General features: G+C 44.2%; 1 long non-coding RNA gene across 2 annotated transcripts in view; it reads left to right on the top strand.

Moving 5' to 3' along the window:
* LOC135057603 (uncharacterized) overlaps positions 1–9467 on the top strand; it is a 240579-nt gene extending 231112 nt beyond the window's left edge. For both annotated transcript variants that reach the window (XR_010244235.1, XR_010244234.1), the window contains one exon: positions 8649–9467. This is a non-coding gene — a long non-coding RNA (uncharacterized LOC135057603). The remainder of the gene's footprint in view (positions 1–8648) is intronic.
* Positions 9468–19172: the final 9705 nt, after the last annotated feature.

Here is a 19172-nt window from a genome sequence, read left to right on the forward strand (position 1 = left end):
CCCGGTCACCGGAAGAAACCCCGAGTCCACAACACTTCCAAACCAGGTCAGTGATATCCAGCCAGTCACAGTGTTGGTGTCCTCTGCTGCTATATGTCCCCAGTGGTGCTGGCTGCTGTATAAGTCCATTGCATTTTTGCTGTGTTGTCTTGCATCAGACCAGGGGTAGTGTCTTATGCAGCATCAGTCCAGTGACCAGTCACAGTGGTGGTGTCCTCTGCTGCCATATATCCAGTGTAGCTGTATAAGTCCCTTTTAGCGGTGCTGTGTTGTCCTGCATTAGACCAGGGGAAGTGTCTTGTGCAGCATCAGTCCAGTGACCAGTCACAGTAGTGGTGTCCTCTGCTGCCATATATCCAGAGTAGCTGTATAAGTTCCTTTCAGTGGTGCTCTGTTGTGCTTGCATCAGTGTCCTGGCCATCAGTCATTCCAGTGACCAGGCAGTCACAGTGGTATATGCTGCTGCTATATAGCCACTGCTACAGTATTATAATAATAACAACCACAAGTCCTTGATAGTGTTGCTGTGTTGTGCTGCATCAGACCAGTGGAAGTGTCCTGGCCATCAGCCATCAGTCATTCCTGTGCCGCATATTGTGTTACTGTATATAACTCCAGAAACATAATGGAGAACAAAAATTTGGAGGTTAAAATAGGGAAAGATCAAGAACCAGTTTCTCCTAGTGCTGAAGCTGCTGCAACTAGCCGTGACATAGACGATGAAATGCCATCGTCGTCTGCCAAGGCCGATGCCCAATGTGATAGTAGAGGGCATGTAAAGTCCAAAAAGCCAAAGTTCAGTAAAAAGACCCCAAAAAAGAAATTGAAATGGTCTGAGTAACGTAAACTTACCAATATGCCATTTACGATATGGAGTGGCAAGGAACGGCTGAGGCCCAGGCCTATGTTCATGACTAATGGTTCAGCTTCACATGACAATGCAAGCCCTCATCCTCCCGCTAGAAAAATTAAAAGAGTTAAGCTGGAAAAAGCACAGAAAACAAATGTGCAATCTGAGATGGTATCACAAATCCCCAAGGAGAGTCCAATTTTGGTTGCGATGCCTGACCTTCCCAACACTGGATGGGAAGAGGTGGCTCCTTCCACCATTTGCACGACCCCCCCGCAAGTGCTGGAAGGAGCACCCACAGTCCAGTTCCTGATATTGAAACTGAAAATGTCACTGTTGAAGTACACCAGGATGAGGATATGGGTGTTGCTGGCACTGAGAAGGAAGTTGATGATGAGGATTCTGATGGTGATGTTGTTGGTTTAAGTTAGGCACCAGGGGAGACCAGGGGAGACACCTGTTGTCCATGGGATGAAGAAGCCCATTATGATGCCTGGGCAAACTACCAAAAAAGCCTCCTCTTTGGTGTGGAATTATTTATCCACAAATCCGGACAACAGGTGTCAAGCCATCTGTTGCCTCTGTCAATCTGTAATAAGTAGGGGTAAGGATGTTAACCACCTAGGAACATCCTCCCTTATACGTCACCTGCTGCACATTCATCATAAGTAAAGTTGTGAAACTTTGGGTAAGAGCATAAGCAGTCCACTGACACCTAAATCCCTTCTTCCTCCAGTACCCAAGCTCCTGCAAGCCACACCACCAACTCCCTCAACGTCAACTTCCTCCTCAGTCAGGAATGTCAGTGGTACTGCAGGCCATGTCACTGTCGAGACTGAGGAGTCCTCTCCTAACCGGGATTCCTCAGGAGGATCTTTGAGTGGTACGCCTGCTGTTGCTGCCGCGGCTGCTGTTGTTGCTGCTGGGAGTCGATCGTCATCCCAGAGGGGAAGTCGGAAGACCACTTGTGCTAATTCCAGTAAGCAATTGACTGTCCTACAGTCCATTTTGAGGAAGATGAAATATGACAGCAGTCATCCTCTTGCAAAGCGGATAACTGAGGCCTTGACAGCTATGTTGGCGTTAGACGTGCGTCCGGTATCCACCATTAGTTCAGTGGGACTTAGAGAATTGATGTAGATAGTAGGGTATATGCAATTGCCGGCGAATCGCGGCAATTTTTCGCCCGTTTTTTAATTTGACACAATTCGACCGTCGAATTCCGGCAAGTGGGTGCCGGAATTCAACATATTCAATAAAAAACGGATTCGACAGTCCCGCTGTCGAAAAACGGCCGATTTGACGGATTTTGATTAGATTTTAAAAAAACGGTAAAAAACCCGAAAAAAATTGCGTGGGGTCCCCCCTCCAAAGCATAACCAGCCTCGGGCTCTTCGAACCGGTCCTGGTTTTAAAAATCCTGGGAAAAAACTGACAGGGGATCCCCCGTGTTTTTGAAACCAGCACAGGGCTCTGCGCCTGGTGCTGGTGCAAAAAATACGGGGGACAAAAAGAGTAGGGGTCCCCCGTATTTTTTACACCAGTATCAGGCTCCACTAGCTGGGTAGATAATGCCACAGCCGGGGGTCACTTTTATACAGCACCCTGCGGCCGTGGCATTAAATACGCAACTAGTCACCCCTGGCCGAGGTACCCTGGAGGAGTGGGGACCCCTTCAATTAAGGGGTCCCCCCCCTCCAGCCACCCAAGGGCCAGGGGTGAAGCCTGAGGCTGCCCCCCCATCCAAGGGCTGCGGATGGGGGGCTGATAGCCTTTTGAAAAAATGAAAGAATATTGTTTTTTCCAGTAGTACTACAAGTCCCAGCAAGCCTCCCCCGCAAGCTGGTACTTGGAGAACCACAAGTACCAGCATGCGGGAGAAAAACGGGCCCGCTGGTACCTGTAGTTCTACTGGAAAAAAATACCCAAATAAAAACAGGAGACACACACCGTGAAAGTAAACCTTTATTTCACACCTGCCGATACACACATACTTACCTATGTTGACCCGCCGACTGGCACGTCTCCAATGTCACCAACGATCTGGGGTACCCGTGAATAAAATTATACTCACCTGATCCAGTGTCCAGATTATAATCCACGTACTTGGCAAAAAAAAAAAAACGAACACCCGGACCAGGCGGACTGAAAGGGGTCCCATGTTTACACATGGGACCCCTTTCCCCGAATGCAGAGACCCCTGTGACTCCTGTCACAGAAAGGTCTCTTCAGCCAATCAGGAAGCGCCACTTCGTGGCACTCTCCTGATTGGCTGTATGCGCGTCTGAGCTGGCAGAAAGTGCATCGCACAGCTCCCTCCATTAGTTTCAATGGTGGGAACTTTGCGGTCAGCGGTGGGGTTACCCGCGGTCAGCGGCTGACCGCGGGTGACCTCACGCTGACCGCAAAGTTCCCACCATTGAAACTAATGGAGGGAGCTGTGCTATGCGCGTCTGAGCTTAGACGCTCAGAGCCAATCAGGTGAGTGCCACGTAGTGGCGCTTCCTGATTGGCTGAAGAGACCTTTTTGCTGACCGCGGGTAACCCCACCACTGACCGCAAAGTGCCCACCATTGAAACTAATGGAGGGAGCTGTGCGATGCGCTGTCTGCCAGCTCAGACGCGCATACAGCCAATCAGGAGAGTGCCACGAAGTGGCGCTGCCTGATTGGCTGAAGAGACCTTTCTGTGACAGGAGTCACAGGGGTCTCTGCATTCAGGGAAAGGGGTCCCATGTGTAAACATGGGACCCCTTTCAGTCCGCCTGGTCCGGGTGTTCGGGTTTTTTTTGCCAAGTACGTGGATTATAATCTGGACACTGGATCAGGTGAGTATAATTTTATTCACAGGCACCCCAGATCGTTGGCGACATTGGAGACGTGCCAGTCGGCGGGTCAACATAGGTAAGTATGTGTGTATCGGCAGGTGTGAAATAAAGTTTTACTTTCACGGTGTGTGTCTCCTGTTTTTATTTGGGTATTTTTTTCAGTAGAACTACAGGTACCAGCGGGCCCGTTTTTCTCCCGCATGCTGGTACTTGTGGTTCTCCAAGTACCAGCTTGCGGGGGAGGCTTGCTGGGACTTGTAGTACTACTGGAAAAAACAATATTCTTTCATTTTTTCAAAAGGCTATCAGCCCCCCATCCGCAGCCCTTGGATGGGGGGGACAGCCTCGGGCTTCACCCCTGGCCCTTGGGTGGCTGGAGGGGGGGACCCCTTGATTGAAGGGGTCCCCACTCCTCCAGGGTGCCTCGGCCAGGGGTGACTAGTTGCGTATTTAATGCCACGGCCGCAGGGCGCTGTATAAAAGTGACCCCCGGCTGTGGCATTATCTACCCAGCTAGTGGAGCCCGATGCTGGTGTAAAAAATACGGGGGACCCCTACTCTTTTTGTCCCCCATATTTTTTGCACCAGCACCAGGCGCAGAGCCCGGTGCTGGCTTTAAAAATACGGGGGATCCCCTGTTAGTTTTTCCCCCGGATTTTTGGAACCAGGACCGGCTCGAAGAGCCCAAGGCTGGTTATGCTTTGGAGGGGGGGGGGCCCACGCATTTTTTTTTCCTGATTTTACCCCATTCCATTTAAAATAAATAAATAAATATTTTTAAAAATATATAAATAATACTTGTGCCTCTTAAATAGACAAACCATGTACCTAATCCCTTCTAATATAAATAGATATGCTATTACCAATAAAAAAAACACAAAAAAAAACATGTTTTTAAATTTTTTTATTAGATTCCGCCAGCAAAGTGTGGCGGATTGAAAATGACGAATTTACTGTCTAAAAGCACTGTTGTCGAATTTACAATCTTCAATTGAATATACTTTTGTCGAATTGCCACATCTGTACCATTGCAGAAATGTCGAATTTGACAAATGTCGAATTTCAAAAAGTCGAATTTTGAAAGTCCGTTTTTTTTGACGAAAAGTACTGAATTGCATTGTCGAATTTGTTTTTTTTTTTTTGGCGAAAATGTCCCGTTTTTCGACATTTTCGGGAATTCGACCGCAATTGCATATACCCCAGTGTGTCCCCGGTATCAAATCCCATCTAAGTTCCACTTCTGTAGGCAAGCTATACCGAGAATGTACAAAGACGTCAGAAAAAAGAGTCACCAGTGTCCTACAAAATGCGGTTGTATCCAGTGTCCACTTAACCACGGACATGTGGACATATGGACAAGTGGAACAGGGCAGGCTATGGACTATATGACTGTGACAGCCCACTGGGTAGATGTATGGCCTCTCGCAGCAACAACAGCAGCGGCAACAGTAGCAGCATCTCGCAAATGCCAACTCTTTCCTAGGCAGGCTACGCTTTGTATCACCGCTTTCCGTAAGAGGCACACAGCTGACAACCTCGTACGGAAACTGAGGGACATCATCGCAGAATGGCTTACCCAAATTGGACTCTCCTGGGGATTTGTGATATCGGACAACGCCACCAATATTGTGCGTGCATTACATCTGGGCAAATTCCAGCACGTCCCATGTTTTGCACATACAATTAATTTGATGGTGCAGAATTTTTTGTTAAATGACAGGAGCGTACAGGAGATGCTGTCGGTGGCCCGAAAAATTGGGTATTGCTGTATTAGTCCTATGGTACTGCCGTATAAGTCCACCTATTGCAGAATTTTTTAAAAATGACAGGGGCGTGCTGGAGATGCTGTCAGTGGACTGAACTATTGCGGCCCACTCTCGACATTCAGCCACTGCGTGACACTACTAGATGGGCCAGGTGGTTGTGTCGCTTAGCTTAGTCATACAGCAACCTTGGTGCTCCTCTTTTTCTTCTTTGCATTATGTGCTGTTTGCGGACTAGTTTTTGAATAGTGCCATCTTGTCTGTAACCGTAGTGCCACTCCTAGATGGGCAAGGTGTTTGTGCCACACACTTGTGTCGCTTAGCTTGGTCATACACCCACCTTGGTGCAATTTTTAGGCCTAAAAACAATATTGTGAGGTGTTCAGAATAGACTGGAAATGAGTGGAAATTAATGTTATTGAAGTTAATAATACCGTAGGAGCAAAATTACCTACAAATTCTGTGATTTAAGCTGTTTTTATGTTTTTTTCAAAAATCATCCAGATACAAAACCAAAACCAAAACACGAAAGGGTGGTTATGGCAAAACCAAGCCAAAACCAAAACACGAAAGTGGAATTAGAACCAAAACATAAAACACGAAAAGTGCCAGCCGCACATCTCTAGTTTTAATTCAGTTGTATGAACATTTCTTCAATGCATCTTTAAGATTGTTCCTGCTTATCATTGTACCATTCATTGCAATACGTCAGTATATATATGGTGACTAATAATTGTCATTTAACTCCTTACTGGAATTGTTGCCTTTAATAAATATATGAAACTGAACTTTCTTCATCCTCCCTGCTTTCATCATACCCCAGCACCTACACCTTTGGTTAGTCCAGGGTTAACGGATTCACAAAAACACTCGGCCCTGACAAACATTGACTATTTATCAAACACCTGGACGTTGATCAATGAAGTATACTACATAATATATTCTTCTCTATTCATTTTTAATTATATACAGGTTGAGTATCCCTTATCCAAAATGCTTGGGACCAGAGGTATTTTGGATATCGGATTTTTCTGTATTTTGGAATAATTGCATACCATAATGAGATATCATGGCAATGGGACCTAAATCTAATCACAGAATGCATTTATGTTTTATATGCACCTTATACACACAGCTTGAAGGTAATTTTAGCCAATATTTTTTATAACTTTGTGCATTAAACAAAGTGTGTCTACATTCACACAATTCATTTATGTTTCATATACACCTTATATACACAGTCTGAAGGTCATTTAATACAATATTTTTAATAACTGTGTGTATTAAACAAAGTTTGTGTACATTGATCCATCAGAAAACAAAAGTTTCACTATCTCACTCTCGCTCAAAAAAGTCCGTATTTCGGAATATTCCGTATTTCGGATATTTGGATATGGGATACTCAACCTGTAATATTAAAAGTTTTTTTTAAATAATTCTACCACGCAATGTCGTAATATATCATTTTGTTTTTACTTAAGAGTGCCCCCAAACAAGAGTCTTCTTTCCTCTCCCTTGTGTATCTATAAAGGATGCAGGGTGTGCAGTGTACATGAGACCATGGGCTCACATCTCACACACCATACCTATATAATTATACTAACCTCTACAGAGTCCCACATTGACCAGTGCTACAGAAAGAAATTATCAAGAATATGGTGCTGTGGCAATTTTTTAAAGGAGGTTTGCACAAGTACAGTAGGAAAGTGTCCGGGAAGATAGAGTGGATCACATGCTCCTGGAGACTTGCACATGCACAGTACACTCTGTCTCACAGCCATAGTCTACTGCTCTGCCAGAGAAGAGAGGGCATGCATGGAGCCTGCTTATGGGCTTTCTTCTCACTTAAACTGCCCCTGCTGCCAGGACCGCCTCATTACACAGCAATTGTCACAAACTGCTTAGAGAAAATGTTGCATATCATTGCAGAAATTGTTGCACACACAGTACATTTATTTGCCACCTCTAAGCTTGACCTGCCCTAGTACTTGTGCCTAGGCAGGTATGGAAAATATTGTGTTGGTTCACCTACAAGCTTTCCTTTACTAGCACTAGGCTTGACCAGCCAGGGCTACTGGAACCATGGATTGGAGACTGCAGTTTGAGGGACCCCCACCATCATTCCACCAGCTTTAGCCAGTTGGCACATGCACTGGTTGTCCCAAGGAGAGTCTTGTTCAAAGAGTGGCAGCACCAGAGGAGGGTCTGCAGCACAGTCCAAAATTCAAATAGTGGAGCCACACCAACTGCCACAAACTGCAATTTCAAAGTGACTCACTGGCAGTTGGTGTGTTTTAAACAGTGCTGCAGACCACGTCTGGAGCTGCTATTGTGCCCAACTCATGTTTAAAATGTGTGCCAGCTGCCCTCTCCATTGTCCAATCATTGCTGTTTGCTCTTTCCCATACCCCTGGTGGTAGTGGTTATAGAGGTTATGCTATATTTAGATTAGTAAAAATGTTTTTTGTTTTTGTTTTTTATAGGTGAGCTATTGATCTTATCTAATCTTCTAGGGCAGGATGGGACTTGTCAAACCACAAGTGCCAGCATGTCCAGGTATTAAAAGCCCACTGGCACCTGTAGGTCCCCCTGTAAAAAAAAAAAAAAAAATATATATATATATATATATATATATATGTATATATTAAACAAATGAGAGGACACACTCCCTAGAGAAAAAAAGTTTATTAAATAAAGATTCACCCAGTCATAGTCATTTATCTCTCTATCATTTTCTCAGTCCAAGGGGTAAGTTTGTCTTTGGTCCCCCCATAGGCATTCCAAAAGGTTTTGGTAAAAAAAAAAAAGTTGTATCAGTAATGAATGGGGCTGCACAGATATGTCATAGTGTGGGAGCTGCTGGCAAACTAACCAATCAGCATGTCCCCATTAATTCCTATGGATAGTTTCCACAAGAAGTTTAACCACCACTCATAAATTGTTGCACATCGTTATGTAAATTACCAGTGGCCTCCTGTTCATAACTCAGAAATTGTCTCACACCACTTTCTCAAATGTTGCAGGTCATTGCACAAATTAGTGCAAACAGAGTACATTTATTTAGCCGCTGTACTGTGTACTATATAACAGAAAATAATAATAATAATAATAATAATAATAATAAAAATAAAAAGAGTAGGGTCCTCTCTGTAAGCTTACAATGGTATGGAAATAATGTTATTTTTAAAATAATATCATTTTTTTACAGGTTAACTACTGGTACCTTGTTGCAGGATCAGATAGGAAGACACTTGCAAACCGCAAGTGCTCGAGAATCAAAAGCCCACTAGTACCTTTATTCCACCTGTAGAAAAAAATATTAAACAAATGAGAAGACACACAGACAGATATGTCACCACTCATCCAGCCTTCAAATGGACCACAGATGAATACTAGTCATGAATGTGACTGGCCACGGCAGGCTGTCATCCATGTCTACCAGCAGATACTTGTGTTCTGGGCTATTTTCATGGTGGGCCGAGAGCTGCACCACCGGGAACATCAACAAACAGTAGGCTGCATTAAATGCTTGGAAATAAATGCGGTTATACAGTACTGTATTCAGAGTGGGCCTCATCTACGTTCCTTTATATATCCAATTATGGATACTGCAACTGCTCCTATGATAGGCAAAACAGCTTCACAAGAAAAATAAATCTTAAGTTTCATGAAAGCTATGATAACATTGCTAAGTTCTTTTAGTATTACTTACTGTTAAACTTATTATAGTTTTAGCTGTATACATACAAATGTATTGTAAATACTTTGCAATTGTTTTGTAGCACCAGATGGAGATACAAGTTTAAAAATATTCACCATAGCATTTCATTTGACTTGTACCATCTGGAAAGAACAAGAAATGTTGTAAGTAGTTGAATACTGTAATGATCATGAAAGATGTTTAAAATCTGCCATCCCCAGAACACAGACTAAACACTTTTTATTTGACAGAGAAAAAGTGGATGTAAAAAAAAAAAAAAATGACATTGTTCAAAAATGATCTAAAATATGATCCACTGTCCATAAAAAAAATAACACAATAATAAAACAGTATGTTCACATTATTTTATGTACACAGTTAACCAATAAGTACACAGGTAACCAACCAATAGAAGTACACAGCTAAAAAAAATATACACAGCTAACCAACGGACATGCACAACTTACCAATGGAAGTACACATCTTACCAACAGACATACACAGCTTACCAATAAGTAGTCAGCTGACCAACCAAATTACAGTACACAGCTCACCAGTCGAACTACACAGCTAACCAATCAAAGTACACAGCTAACCAAGGCACGGGCTTAGAAGGCTAGTCATGACATTGATAATAGACTGCAAGGAAAACTGCAATAACAGGATTACCATAGAGAATTTCAGCAAGCAGCAATATCTACACGGTTTACAAAACAGCAAAGATGAGTACAGAGAACAGGATTCTTTCCACGGGCATAACAGAGTAGCATTAGTAGGACACCTACTGAGAGAGGTAGGAGGGTTAAAAACAGAAGCAGCAGTCAAATTCTTGGATCATATGTTTGATTGACCCCCAACAGCCACACTTCCTACAGGCACCTGAATGTCCCCGAGGTGCACCTTGTAAGGTTATCATGGGATATCTGTGCAACAAGTGCCAGTCAAGGGGTTTACCTTTCTGTGATATATATCTGATGTGCATATATACTGTACAGGAAGTAGGGCAGTAGAGAGGCTGATTGGTAGGGTGACTGCCTCATCCTTTTAATTCTGGACACATTAATTACACAGGTTCTGTGGCTGATTAAAACCAGTCGAAATTGAGTCTTGAAGTCAGCCAGCCACAGAACCTGTGTAATTAATGTCTGTCCAGAATTAAGGGGATGAGGTGGTAACCCTACAGCCGGGCCCAGGTACTTTTCAGGGGGCGTGGCCTAACCATGTGAGGCAGGACCTTGCACACTTGTACAAAAATACAGAAAACATAGTTCATTAAATACCTCCCTGGCCACACTGTAGCCCAGCACACAGCAGCATGTGCTAGGCTGAGGAAAAAAGCTGAAAGTACTACTGCTAGGCAAGAAGTTTGGTACTTGGGCCCCCTCTGTGCCCCTTCATCAGGCCTAGGCCTGGGTAAATATTATCTGTGCCGCCCCCCCCTCGACACCACAAACAGCATGTTGATGGAATTGAGGTATTTGCTCAGTGTGCACAGAGAAGTAATATTCCTACTGTAGTTGAGAAATGTTATCATACTTTTATGCAGAAGGTTATCAGCTGTATGCTAGGTCTGCTGTAATGATGACAAATTACTCAATCTGAACAAATTTGAGGCTTGACCGTTTGTTGCTTATTTTTGTTTTGGAATGATGGGAGGTATAAATGTCAATATTGGACATGCCAATGGATTATATTATTGTTGATTTTGCACCCAAATTTTTTTTTTACGTTACATATCCATTTTGTTGCTTGAACTATATATTCAGCCTTATTTGACATTGTGTCAGCCTCTATTGTCTATGGCCTGATTCTGAGATGTACAATTTTGCACAGGTGCAGGGAAGCAGCTGTGTAATACTGTACAATTACAGTAATATACTAATGTTGCAGGAGTACTCCCAGATCTGAGTGCTGCATCTGTAGACAAGTAATCAGATCACCATCACAACCATGTTCGCAGCCCTCAGCCACCCGAGTAAGTCAAAGCTTACCCAGACTAGCCATCAGCACTCCTTTGCTGGAGCCAGGAAGTCTGCATCCAAAGATGTGGACCATGGGCTCTGCACACCTACAAAAATGGGGGTGACATGCCTCATTTTTTAGAACAGTGCCAACCCCAAATGCTGCAGCATGTGAATTATGGGGGGACTGCAATAGATCACACAGGATTTCTAGAAGGGAGGTTTCCAAATGCAGACCACAATCTGCCACTCTGCGGAACATCTGCACAAATATGGGAGTTTGGGGGAGAGGTTGAAGTACCTAGTAATGACCAGGAACATTAATATACACATTGGTCTTTCTATACACTGGATACTGTATGAAATAAAATAGTAATATTTAACACAATAGATGCTGTAAGTGGTCAGGAAAAGTTTATACATACCATAATAAATAAATATACAAACAAACAAACAAACAAACAAACAAACAAACATAATAGAACTAGTACTGCACTTTCTAACAGATTCTCCCACCTCATGGTAAGGCTCCTATCTCTTCTTTCTAAGAGCTACTCTCTGGTCCAGTGCACTGATTGAGGACTCAGAGCCACACACAGCAAACTTGATAGAAGGAGCTGCTACCACTGGACATGTACAGCAACTCTGCTCTATTAAACTACATGGTGTGGAGGCAGCTATAGTAATCGTATTATATAGTATTGCTATTGTTGTCATAAATTGATCCACTTACCAAGAGGAGTAAGGTTCCCCTGGGAACCAGAACCCAGCCCCCTTCCCCAAGCCCCACCGCCCACCGTGTTTGCCTATGTGTGAATGCACAGACCCACAACATCAGAGATGTATGTAAACCATTGGGGAATAAAAAGGCAGAAAACACATTATTCTCCCAGGTCACAACCAGCTCATATGATTACAGGGGATGAATTTCAACATTTGTTTACCATAATAATACAGTACATACAGTATTGTATATGCCAAAAAGTTAACTCACATAAAAAAGTCTTTGGTGTAATAGTTTCTCAACCTCTTGCTGCTAAAATGTAAAATAAAGTAATTATTCTACCTAGGCATTTTGCCATTTTCTATACCATCCCCACTTAATTTAATACTATATATTTTTATTGATTTTGTGCTGCTGCTCCAAACCCCTCTCATCTTTTTTACCTGCTCCTCTGGTGCCTTCTACCTGCTTGTCGACTTCATTTCTGGGCATGGCTGAATGGGTGATTCCGGCTCTTCCCTGTGTGCTCCCATGTCTGAAATGACATAACGTGGACATTATGATTCCAGCTACATATTATCTATTGTGCTGGACTATATGGACAGCTGTGCATAATGATTGTAGGTTGTATTAGCAGTTGTGCTTCCCCACGGTATTGCAGATGATGGAACCAGCAGCAGCACCCTCTTTATGGCCCTGTTTCCCTTAACTAAACCTAGGATGTGGTTTCCAGATCCAAACAGTTTGAAGTCTGAAAACATAACTGGATCTAATGTCTGGTGGTTTTCAAAGTCCCAATTAATGTGTAATTAATGTGAGATTTTGTTAAATCTCAAACTGTACACCAAAGTCAGAATTGCTTTGCATAACACCTTGATTTTGTAAAGCTCCACATATGCAATTGTACACTGAAAGGCGTAATAATGTACAATGTTTCTTTGGCAGAATAATTGAGAATTAGCAAAGTACTTATGTGCACATACATAGGCAAATGATGAGTGGTCCAGTTTTGAAACCAAACACACCCGAGCTTTGGGGTCCCATCTTAGATCTCTTGAGGTTCCATCCTGACTCGGATCTTGCATGTTCTGCATTGCCTGTAAGTCCATCCCTCGTGATTTCAGGAGCCATGTCACACAGCAGAGTGCATGGAGAGGATGTGTCCTGTAGGGGTGTAGTATGGCTGACCGGCGGTCTCCTGACTGCCGGTCAGCTTACCGACGCCGGGATCCCGGCAGCATAACGACGCGGGCTCGGTGGCGACCTGCGGTCGCCACGGGTTCTATTCCCACTCTATGGGTGTCGTGGACACCCACGAGTGGAAATACTCCCTGTTGGTCGGCATGCCGACCATCGGGATAGTGACCCGTCGGGCTGGTGGTGGAGGTCATGTGACTGTCGGTCAGCTGACCGGCGGTCACATGAATACCACCCGTCCTGTAGTATGCTGCAATACTACATGCTAGCATCCAAGTTACATGATTTTAGCTGTTTTTTTTTTAATCAATTTCTTAAGAAATTCAAAATACTTAAAGGTGGGTTTACCAAAGCACAATGATGATTTAGAACCATAGATTTAACACGAGGGTCTGCCTTCATCTTTATTTTTTAGGCATCATACTAAATTGAACTGGGCCTGTAATTTGACCAATCTCACCTATCAGTAACGCATCTAAAATGTCTTCCTTTTTTCTGGTTGTTTTGCAAATCACAACTTAATACTTTGCACAAGTTACTGTATATTCTTTCCACCTGAACAAATTGGAATGGCGCTTTTAGATATGCAGATCAGAAATAAAGCAATATAATGTGCAATTTGGATCTAGCAAATCACCTCTTTCCAAAATGGCACATAAAATTGCAGAAATATGGGGGCACCTCGTGTGGCCGCATTTTAGCTTCTCTCCAGACAGGGGTCTGCTAAATCACCTCTCATTCATTAAAATAACTTCGATTCTGAGGTTCAAAAACTACACTACTAGACAGCCTCAGTACCGCGGATCATCCCAATACCAAACAACCGTCTGGAACTTTCATACCCCCGGAGTCTGGCCTTTGATGTGAGAGGCCTGTGTGAGCGCCTCTGCTCTGGCGCGAAAACTAGCGTGGCACAGTGACTACCGCCACTTAAACTCAAATCGATGACCGCTCATATACCCCTGCTTAGCCATCTACATATACCTCTCGTCTCGCTGTGACTTCTGAGGAGGATCCGCTGGTGGCCGTGGTCGGGTCGCTGGGGGTGTCCCTGGGTTGGCGACCCGCGGGAATCCAAGCTCCGACGTTAATCTGCAGCAGACGCTGGCCTGGTTTCTGGCGGGACCCGGAGCGGGGTGACGGGATCTGAGGTATCAGATATTTTCTTAGCGGGCTCCCGCGGCTCTCCTTGGCCGCCAGCAAGTTGATTGCTGCTTCTCCCCGGCGGCCCCCGTTGTCGGCGTGTTTCACTGCAGGGATCCCGGCTGGCGCTGCCCGTCAGTCAGCAGCTACATATCTGAGTGCTGGGGACCGTGAGCCCACGGTTGTGAACTCCCTCTCATCCACTCACTGCCCTTCCAGAACTGAGTCGCGCTGATTGTGGGGACGCCGGGCTCTCCTCACGCGCTGACGGACGGCAGCTCTGTCCTCTAGCGACCTGGTTCTCTGGCCGCTCGTTTGCGCGGATCCTAGACGGTGGTGCTCTGGAGATCTCCCTTTGGGCTGGCCCTGCATGCTATCCACCTGCTGCCCTGCACTAATCGCCCCCCTGCCTGGCTCATCTGCCGGAGCTCAAGGTGACGCGGACTCCCCTGTCCTGGACAGCGAACTGGCAACGCATCCCCAGGATTTATCCGGTGGTGTTCCTAGGCTCCTCTGATGAAATCCAGGGCTGCTTGATCCTCTCCGGCTGGACCTGCTCTCTGCATCCTGGACGCCTGGACTAATTTTCCCCAGGTACTAATAATGTTTGTGTCCCCCTTTGTTTTCTATTAACACTCTCCATGCTCCCTGTTCTCTGAACCGTTCCCCCCTTGTGTGTTACCCATACCCCCCCTGCATACCTCCTTCCCTCGCCCATCCATTGACCCTCTCTGATACCCTCCCCCCCCCCCCTCTATTGCTCTCTCTACGCACCGGACCTCAGTTTGCACACCTCAGAACTCAGTCTCTCTGATCAATATACCGGAGGATTACCTGAATGGAGCACCCTGAGACTGTAAATTGCCTCTACATTATTTCATAGGATATTATAGCTGTATTTTATCCATTCCCTGGGCTGGTCAACATGACACTTCTTCTGCCAAAAGGCTGCCCTATTTTGTAGTAGGTTTTTTTTTTATTTTATTTTTTATTTTTTTCTCTCTCCCCCTTTCTCCCCTCATTTTTTTTTTTTTTTTTTTTACTATTCGGCATATATATCTAGTTGCACATCAGCTGGTTATTATTTGTGTAATGCTGCCCTCTTGTGGGGTTCTTGGAATATGTCGTTTATACCATCTCTATGGAAAATGCTATAATTGCTATTATAACACCATAGTGTGCCATTGTATATATGAAACTAAGCTTGTCGCTTGGTCTAACAATTACTCTCCTTCTGTAGGGTCATCAATAATAATTACTCACGCAGCGTGGTTATCATCCCGCTAATCCCTTACTACAGGTTTTTTGTCAAACTGATTGATCCTTCTATAGTGGTGCTTTCTGTTGCCCCCCCCCCCTTTTTTTTTATTTATTATATATATATATGCTGTTCCTATATTGGCAGTGATTCCTTTGCTTCATATGGGATCTACGGAGCATCTGATGTGAACTAGCTCCCTCTTTAAAGGAAGCTACCTCGAATTATAGTTTAAATGTAACTGTCAACTGCTCTAACTCTGACCCCTACCCGATATTATTGTACGTATACATTTTTTCATTATCGGCTTTCTCTCTCTACAACCTTCATAACTGTCCTCCTTTACAGGGGTATGGACAAATTTATTGATAAAGTCATGCCTCCTAAACAACAGAATAATACAAATAAGGCCCCAAAAACGAAAACCAACACTCAAAAATCGGGACCACCTTCCCCATCTTTCTCTGAAAGTGATGGCCGAGATTCCCCGGGAACATCTACCACCCCCCTGACGGCTAAAGAAATCGCAGATTTCATGATGCCACTTATGGATAAACGATTTGAAGATCTCCAAACACGTCTAGAAGCAGGCCTTACTCGTATAGACTCTCATGCATCACGTATAACTGCTCTGGAAACTAGAGTTAGTGATGTAGAGGATCACCTGCATTCTTGTCAGGAAGGCGTGGAGAATCATGACAGGGCTATTATACAACTACAAGACAAGGTAGATGAGTTAGAAAATAGGTCCCGACGGAACAATCTAAGATTCATAGGGATTCCAGAATCTGTAGCGGGCCATGCTTTAACATCTTTTCTCACTGCCGATTTGCCCAAAGCATTAGGGGTTATAAATGACTTAGAAATCCCCCATATTGAAAGGGCCCACAGAATTGGCATAGAACAAGAGGGATCCAGACGGCGACCTCGTCCGGTCATAGCCCGTTACTTGGACTATAGAACAAAAGAAAAAATCCTGGCGTCTTATCGTAGGTCCCAGGAACTAGTGGTGGGAGGGACTAAAATACTGATCTTTCAGGACTTCTCAGCGTCAGTCACACAGAAGCGTAAAGAATTCTCTGAGATATGCACCTTCCTCCATAACGAAATAATCAGGTTTTCCCTGCTGTATCCGGCAAAACTGAGGGTGTTGGAGGACGGAAAGCCAATTTACTTCTCTGACCCACGTGAGGCCAAATCATACTTTAAGCCCCCTCAATTGTCCCCCCGCTCTCCTCATAGATGACTTATAGTTACAAAAGGTCGATCACCGGGTAGGGGAATCATGACCACTATTGATCCCCTGGGGTAGTATTACTATGTTACGAATGAAGCATTCTCTCTTTTACTGGGTTTGCTTTATTTTTGCTTTTTCCTTTTTTGTTTCTACTTTTGGTTTCAGGTGCGCACATCTTACCCAAGATGATGCCCACCACTGTTCTGGTTTGCTTGAAAATACGAAAATGTGGAGTTTAGAGGTAACTTGGATTGCACTTATCTGTATGTTATTCACTGCGAGTCCTAGAATGTTGCTACAGCTTTTTGATGTCTCTCTGTTTCCTGACTTCTACGCCGTGAGAGGATGTAGCTTTTGCCTTGTTGACTGGGTGATATGCGATCTCAGGGATTCCCTACCTGTTAACAACCTCCTACAGATACTTAACCCCTGGTGGGGGGATGGGTAGCCATGTCGTCGCCCCATATAGGCGCTGACACCTCCCCCGCGCTTAAACCTTTACAGATAATATCATGGAATGTCGGTGGACTCAATACACCAATCAAACGAAAGAGAGTTGTTACCCACCTTAAACGATTTAGTCCGGACATTATATTTTTGCAAGAAACACATTGGGTCAATACAGAGGACAACCTACTAAAGGCCCCTTGGTTAGGCTCTTGTATTTCCGCTCCCTACCATCGTAAGGCACGAGGTGTAGCAATAATATTTCATAAAGATCTTCCTGTCACTATTTTGTCTCAAGTTGTAGACCCGGAGGGCCGTTATATCATATTGGACATCGATCTGTACCATACTCAATATACTCTAGTCAACCTATATGCCCCTAATATAAATCCACATGTATATATCCAAGACCTTGGACACATCCTTCAGGGCAGAACGAACCATTCCCTCATCGTAGGAGGTGATTTTAATATGGTAGAAGACCCCTCCTTAGATAAATTGCCTCCAATGCAAAGACCCTCTAACTTTCATGCCCACCTTTACCAATCCTTTAAATTAGACTTATGCCTGTCAGACCCTTGGCGCCTTTTGAACCCTACAGACAAAACGCATACATACCTATCAATGGTCCACGGTTCCCTTTCCCGTATAGACAGGATCCTTATCTCAGATAATTTACTCAATAACATAGCTCATACAGATATTCATGATATAATGGTGTCGGATCATGCCCCGGTCTCCATCTCCCTGACTCATCCTCACCTGCACCCTCATAGCCGTATATGGAGATTTCCCCATTACTTAGCACAATCTGACGATTTTAAGGCCTACCTGATCGGTCATTGGACTAATTATGTCGATGACAACCTTGAACACTGGGATGACCCTATCCTTTTCTGGAGTGCTTCTAAGGCGGTTATGAGGGGCCACATAATCAGTTATGTCTCACAGAAAAACAGACACTCTAGAAGGGAATATGAAGCACTTAAGGCTGAAATGCAAACCTCCTTTGTTCAGTACACAAATGCACCTTCAGACGAAACTAAAAACTCATATAGACAAGCACGTCAGCTACTGGAGACATATCTCGCCACCAAAGCAAAACAATCAATTGACTTCACACGAAACAAATATTACCGTTGGGGTAACAGAGCAGGGAAACTTTTAGCAACAATGTCCAAGCCATTTAGGAAACGCCAGGTTATTACTACTTTAAAACATCCCGCCACGGGAGCTTTATTAACGAATTCCTCGGATATAACTGCACAATTCCGCCAATATTTTGTAAATGCATTCCGCTCAACCCCTATTAATTTGACCGACCAGACAACTATCCTTGCAGATTCAGTGCTTCCAAAATTGACACCTGATCAGAGAGAAGCACTTGCTGGCCCAATAACTATGGATGAAATCAACAAAACCATATCTACCCTTCCCCATGGAAAGTCTCCGGGACCTGATGGCCTGTCAGGCGACTATTACCGAATCTTACAAGCCCACATTGCCCCGACCTTGCTAGAATTATTTAGGTCTATACATGAAAAGGGAGCTCCCTACTCATCCTTCAATGAGGCTTTCATGACCCTGCTCCCTAAGCCAGACAAGGATCTAAGTTTGTTGATGTCTTACAGACCTATAAGTCTGTTAAATGTCGATTACAAATTGGTGGCCAAAATCATGGCAACGCGCCTCCAGGCTATACTGCCTTCAATCCTCTCGGACCAGCAATTGGGATTTATACAGGGACGCCATGCAGTTAGGGCCATTAGGACGGCCATAGCGGCTGTTGTGGCGGCTCAACGCCCGACACCCACTCAAAATATATTGGTCAGCTTAGACATCCATAGGGCCTTTGACTCTATTCTCTGGTCACACCTTTATACTATATTAGAAAAAAGAGGCTTTGATGATAGTTTTGTAAATTTTATAAAATATATCTACCACGATCCGAATACTTCCCTACTGGTAAACGGCCTTTTAAGCCCAAGCTTTACATTGGAAAGAGGCACCCGCCAAGGTTGCCCTCTATCACCCCTCCTCTTCAACATAGCGTTGGATCCCCTAC

Source organism: Pseudophryne corroboree, chromosome 3, assembly GCF_028390025.1.
Source record: "Pseudophryne corroboree isolate aPseCor3 chromosome 3, aPseCor3.hap2, whole genome shotgun sequence".
NCBI classification, from domain to species: domain Eukaryota; kingdom Metazoa; phylum Chordata; class Amphibia; order Anura; family Myobatrachidae; genus Pseudophryne; species Pseudophryne corroboree.